The following is a 5,569-nucleotide window of genomic DNA, read 5'->3' as shown; positions in this document are numbered from 1 at the left end:
TGGTTGAGGGGGCTCTTTTGGACCCACACCATCCTGGATGTCCCATTATGGGCAGGGACCGAGAGGGAACAATGGAGGTAGTGAATAAGTGTGAAGTATGTATGACTGTGTGTAGTGAGTGGGGGTGGGGGTGGTGGTACCAACCTTTCTAGGGAGGAGCCCACTGCCTTCCCCATCATCACCCCTGGCTGTATAATTTGCAGGGCCCTGTGCCGAATGAAAATGCAGGGGGCCCTGTTCAAAAAGTATTAAGGACTGCAAGAGGTGACATCAGAGCATTAAACCAAGTAAAGGCCTTTCTGAGTACGGGGCCTTGAGTGACTGCGCAGGTTGCAAACTCATGAAGCTGGCCCTGCCACCAGTGCCTGGGACAGACCTGTAAAGTTCTCAAAAGAACAGGGGACCTATCTCTGGGCCAGGATTAGGGCAAAAGCTGACCCATTCCTCTGTCCCCGGCCTTGTCAGGGCTTCTGGAAGCAGACAGAGGATTTTGAGCCTCTTCCAGGACAGTGTCACATTTTCTGAAGTTTCCTCTTAGGCAGGCTGATGTCCTCAGGCTTCAGAGAGACCATCTCCTGACCAGCACTTGTCCTGATCCATCCTCAGCCCTCAAGAGGGGACAGGAAGGCAAGATGCTGCAGGAGGTCGTGAAAGCAACGCATTTTCTCCTCTTTATCAAGTGCTTACTTCTTGCCAGGTGCCTTGCTGAGTATCTTGCTGGTATTATCTCATTCAATTTTCCTAACACACCAGGAGGCAGGAATTCTTGTTTTCCTCTCTGCATAGGTGGTAAAACCAAGCACAGAACCAGGAACTTTCTGCGGTGAAGGAATGTTCTTTCATCTTGATTGTGTGCTTGCTACATGCATGTTCCCTTTTACCCAAATTCATCAGTTTAGCACTTCGCCTGTGCATTTATTGCATGTAAATTATCCCTCAGCAAAATTAAAAAAAAAAAACAACCTATTTTAAAAACTGAGGCGCAGAGTCTTTGAGAACTTGCCCAAGGTCACATTCCTAGTAAGTGACAGAACTAGAATTTTTTCACTGAGGGACTCAAGAGTAGTGCCACGCTGATGCAGGGGTCATGGCTCAGGAAGGTGAGGTTTCAGACCTATTTGGCTTATTCTTGAGCAAGACACAAAGCATGTGAGAGGTGAAGGTGGCAGGGAAGCACCAGGGGTTTGGGGTGGCATGGGAGGTGTAGACATGCCTCTGTGGAGTCACTGAAGAGCTCCCACAGGGGGAACTGGCTGGGGACTTAGAAATGTGGAAAATGGGAGAGAGTGTCTAGAGGGCGTGTGCTAAGGTCCTTTCCTGTGTTGGAAAGAAGATGGAGTTTGCTATAGATTTCGTTAGAAAATAAGTATCAAGAATGCCTAAAAAATCAAGGGTCTCTGCTAAAAGACTAGAAATAGAATGTGTTACTTCTAGCCTCTGGCTTCACTCTGTCTATACCCCCCTCCACTCTGCTGGACAGGACTGTATTTATTTATTTATCTGTGGGATAAGGAGTTTAAATCGTGTTCATCACTTTTGTCTCCTGCTGGGTCCTGACACACACTAGGTCCTTCATAAATGCTTGGAGATGAAGGACTGAGAACGGGGCTAAGACATACCAGCATGAGGTCTGAGGCCCAAATTCTACCAAACTAAAGAGAGGAGGGTTCCACCCATTGCTTGGGGAGAAAAGTGGCTCTGAGCTCCCACCAGCTTCCTGACATAGGCCAATTCCTTCTCAGTTCGGTTTTTAGGAAAATTCTGTTGTTTTTGTCCCCCAAAGCCACCTTAGTCCCCAAATCCTAACAATACCTCCATTAATAGAGTAATGTGTTACTCATGAGAAAGCTAAGGCAAAGAAAGAAAGAAAGAAAGAAAGAAAGAAAGAAAGAAAGAAAGAAAGAAAGAAAGCTGAGGCTCAGAGAGGTTAGGGACTCCCCCAAGGTCACACAGCAAGGTCTTGACCAGGGCCAGCCCAAGCACGCAGGCCTCCTGGCCCCCATCCAGCTCCACAACATACTCTGTCGCCTCTAATGCTCTCTCAGCCCCCACCGCCACCCCAGTCATGGAACCCGGCTGGGTGGGGCTGGCCACTGAGAGGCTCCAGGCTTGGCTTGGGCCAGCAGCTCATGGAAATTGGGCCATTTTCCTGGGCCGGAAATGAGAAGCAGATGTGGTTCGGGAGCTGGGGTGCAGACTCATGCAGTGTGAGGGGGCTCAGGTTACATGAAGGAACACGTGACTGTGGTTACAAAAACAGCCTGAAACCCCTAAGGCCTGCATCAGGAGTCCAGCCCAGGTCTGGGGAGCTAAGCTCCTCCCCACCCCTTACCTCCTTAGGAGGCCCCTGAGATTCTGGAAGGGACAGGGTGAGCGGGGAGGAGCTGGGGAAGAGCAGGTCCCTGGCTGCTGTGCCTTCCCTCTCGCACGAGAGGTGTGTGGAATTTAGTTTCTGCTCTCAGCTCAGAGCCCTGCCCTTAGGAGGACGCCCAGGCAGGGCAAGGTACCCTTTCTAGAGGCTGCGGCAGACTTTGGCCCAGGGCTGGCTTGATGCCTCTGTCCAGGCCCGCAAATACCTTTTTCAGCCTCACACCACACCTGATTTTCATCACTTTGCTTCAGTCCTTTTCGTTAGGGGATTGGCCCCTGGTCGCAAGGCACTTTTCTTGGAAAGCATCAGTTCTCATCCAGTATTCAGACAGCCTCACCTGAGTGGAGAGTCATTGATCAATTCCTTCCAAACAGACTGCCACTGGAGGGAGTGAGGTCCAGGCACAGACAAGGAGTCCAGGAACAATTTGAACGTGGTAGTGATTGTGTGTGGGGGTTTCTGATCTGTTCGGGTCCCTGATTTTTTACCTCAGCCAAAGGGGCAGGACCCCATTCATTCATTCATTCATTCATTCATTCATTTGTCAATGGTTCTTGCCCACCCACTGTCATCCCAGGGCAAGGTAGGGGGGCTTCCCTGAGGAGGTGAGACTGGAGGAGAGACTTGAAGGTGGTGAGGGAGATGAGAATGGGGTCTGGGGGGCATGAAGAGGCCCAGAGGTGGGGCGCAGCCAGGTTGTTCAAGTTCCTCAGCAAGGAGACCTATGGGGCTGGGGCAGAGTGGGAGTGGGGGGCCAAAGGTAAGGGGCCAGGCCGGGAAGGTTGCAGAGACCTCTGTAGGTGTGTAGCTTTTCCTGTGAGTGAGATGGAAGTGCTGGAGGGTTTTGAGCAGACAGATGTGTTATGACCAGCATTTTCAGATGACCACTGGGCCATTGTGTCCACAGTGGCCTGGAAGGGGCAAGGACAAGGGCGGGGGGACCATCAGGGGACACATACCTCTGTCTAGGTGAGGGGCCATGGTGCTGCAGCCAGGCAGTGGCGGTGGAAGATGGGAGAAACGCCCAGGAAGAAACCTGAATAAGGAACCATGGTGATGCGGAGAAGGGAGTGATTAACTCTGACTAAGGATGCCTTTTCCCAGGGGAGGTGACTCAAGCAGGATCTTGAACAAATGAGCAGTTCAGTAGGCACTGGAGAGTTGGAGTATTCCATCACTGTGTGTGACGGGGGCCAAGTGAGCGATCCAGGCTGTCTGGGGAGCTGTGAAGTAGCTGGTAACTGTGGAGCAGAAGGGCCAGGATGGCCAGGTGGGCCAGGCCAGATCAGGAAGGAGCTTGTCACTCTGCCAAAGGGTGTCACCCTGTGGGCACTGGGGGGCTCTGAAGGCTTTTCAGCCAGGGCTGGGAATTCATAAGGCCCAATTTCCAGTTAAGAGAGGTCCTATGGTGACCAAGAGGGGTTGGAGAGAGGTGGGGAGAGGAGGCCCAGGTGGGAAGTGAAGGCTGGTGCCCTGTTACCATGGGAGAGGTGGAGGGATGAGAAATGTTTAGGGAGATTGGATGACGGTGTTGGGAACGGGGAGCAGGCCTTTGGGAGGAGGAAGAGTCAGTCTGGGGCCGCCTGCACTGAGGTAGGGTGGGAAATCACATAGAGAAGCCCCAGAGCGGCTAATGGAGGGTTTGGAGGGAACTGCGTCCAGACACCCATCTGAGAGCCCTCAAGGGGCAGGAGGCAGTTTCAAGTGTGGAAATCCACCAACCAAGGCGCATCTCCAGATTTCTATCCTTGGGAAGACCTGAGGGGAGGCACAGCTCCCTGTGCTTTGCCTCCTTCCCAAGGCCTTTGAGGGACAGGGTTAGAAAAATAGCCTTGAGAGGGAAGCGGGAGGAACCAGCAGGGGTGGGTACCCCTGGCAAATGCTGGGAAATCACAGACCAGTGCTCCCTGAGCCTGTCTCGGTCCTCCCCCAGGGTGTCTGTGGTGAGTGCCTGGATATGCAGGGGTCTCGGTGTCAGACTGTGTGTTTTTGCACAAGGATGCCTGCTTCACGCAAGCACGTGTATAGTGAGGTATTTTCTTCTCCCAGTAAAGTCTGAGGTGCAGCTTATGGCCCAGTGAACTGGAGAGGAAGCAGGGCATCAAGTAGGGATGGAAGCAGGATGTGGTGCAGAGAACCTGCTGCTATTGCAGTAGGGCCAGAACGGGGGACTCAAGGAAGAGGCCGGAATGGGGGACTCGAGGAAGAGGGAAGACAAGAACCAAAAAGGCAGCGCCATCCTCTACTCAGAGGAGAGCCTGGGCTGGCCGTGTGTGGGAAGCCCCAGTCAGGTCTGAGGGAAAATCTCACAGCGATGGGGCAAGGGGGGCTTGACTCTCAGACTGCAGCTCTGGGAAATTTTAGCGAATCCCCACAGCAAAGCAGGGATTCAGGGCGGTCCCCATGCAATAAGGTGCCGGCCGGGAGTAGTTTGATATGACTGAAGAAGGGGGTCTGGAAGTGGCTTCATGGAACCCTGCCGCTGCTGGGGTGTCTGGGGAGAATGTGGCTGGGTGGTCCCAGGGCCCAGGGGACACAGGGGTTAAGATCTGTACCAGCAGCCTTGTGTGAGAACCACAAACTTCAGCGGCACCCACCACCCCCATTCCAGCAAGCCTCAGGGGCCAGGCCAGACCAGCCCTGTCCCAGCCACGTGTGTGGAAGAATGCAGGGACTTCCACACAAACCTTAGACCCCCTCTTCCCACTACCACCAGGTCACATGCATGTTTCTCCGCACCAGGAGATTATCTTGACTAGGAGGAGGGGCAGAGGGTGAGAAGACCCGGGAAAACTAAGCATTTTGCTCTAGGGAGACTAAGTTGAACATAAAGAAATGGAGATATCTCTAATGGGCAAGTTAAAGATTTCTGTTTGTCTTTTCTTTTTTCTTTCTCTCTTTTTTCTCTTTCTTTCTTTCTTTCTTTCTTTCTTTTTCTTTCTTTCTTTCTTTCTTTCTTTCTTTCTTTCTTTCTTTTTCTTTCTTTCTTTCTTTCTTTCTTTCTTTCTTTCTTTCTTTCTTTCTTTCTCCTTCCTTCCTTCCTTCCTTTTTCCTCCTTCCTTCCTTCCTCCTTCCCTCCATCCCTCTTTCCTTCCATCTTTCTTTTTCTTTCTTTCTTTCTTTCTTTCTTTCTTTCTTTCTTTCTTTCTTTCTCTCTTTTCTTTCTTTCTTTCTCTCTTTTCTTTCTTTCTCCCTCCT

Source organism: Panthera onca, chromosome A3 (genome assembly GCF_046562875.1).
Source record: "Panthera onca isolate mPanOnc1 chromosome A3, mPanOnc1 haplotype 2, whole genome shotgun sequence".
Lineage (NCBI taxonomy): Eukaryota > Metazoa > Chordata > Mammalia > Carnivora > Felidae > Panthera > Panthera onca.
Note: the sequence above shows the minus strand (reverse complement) of the source record.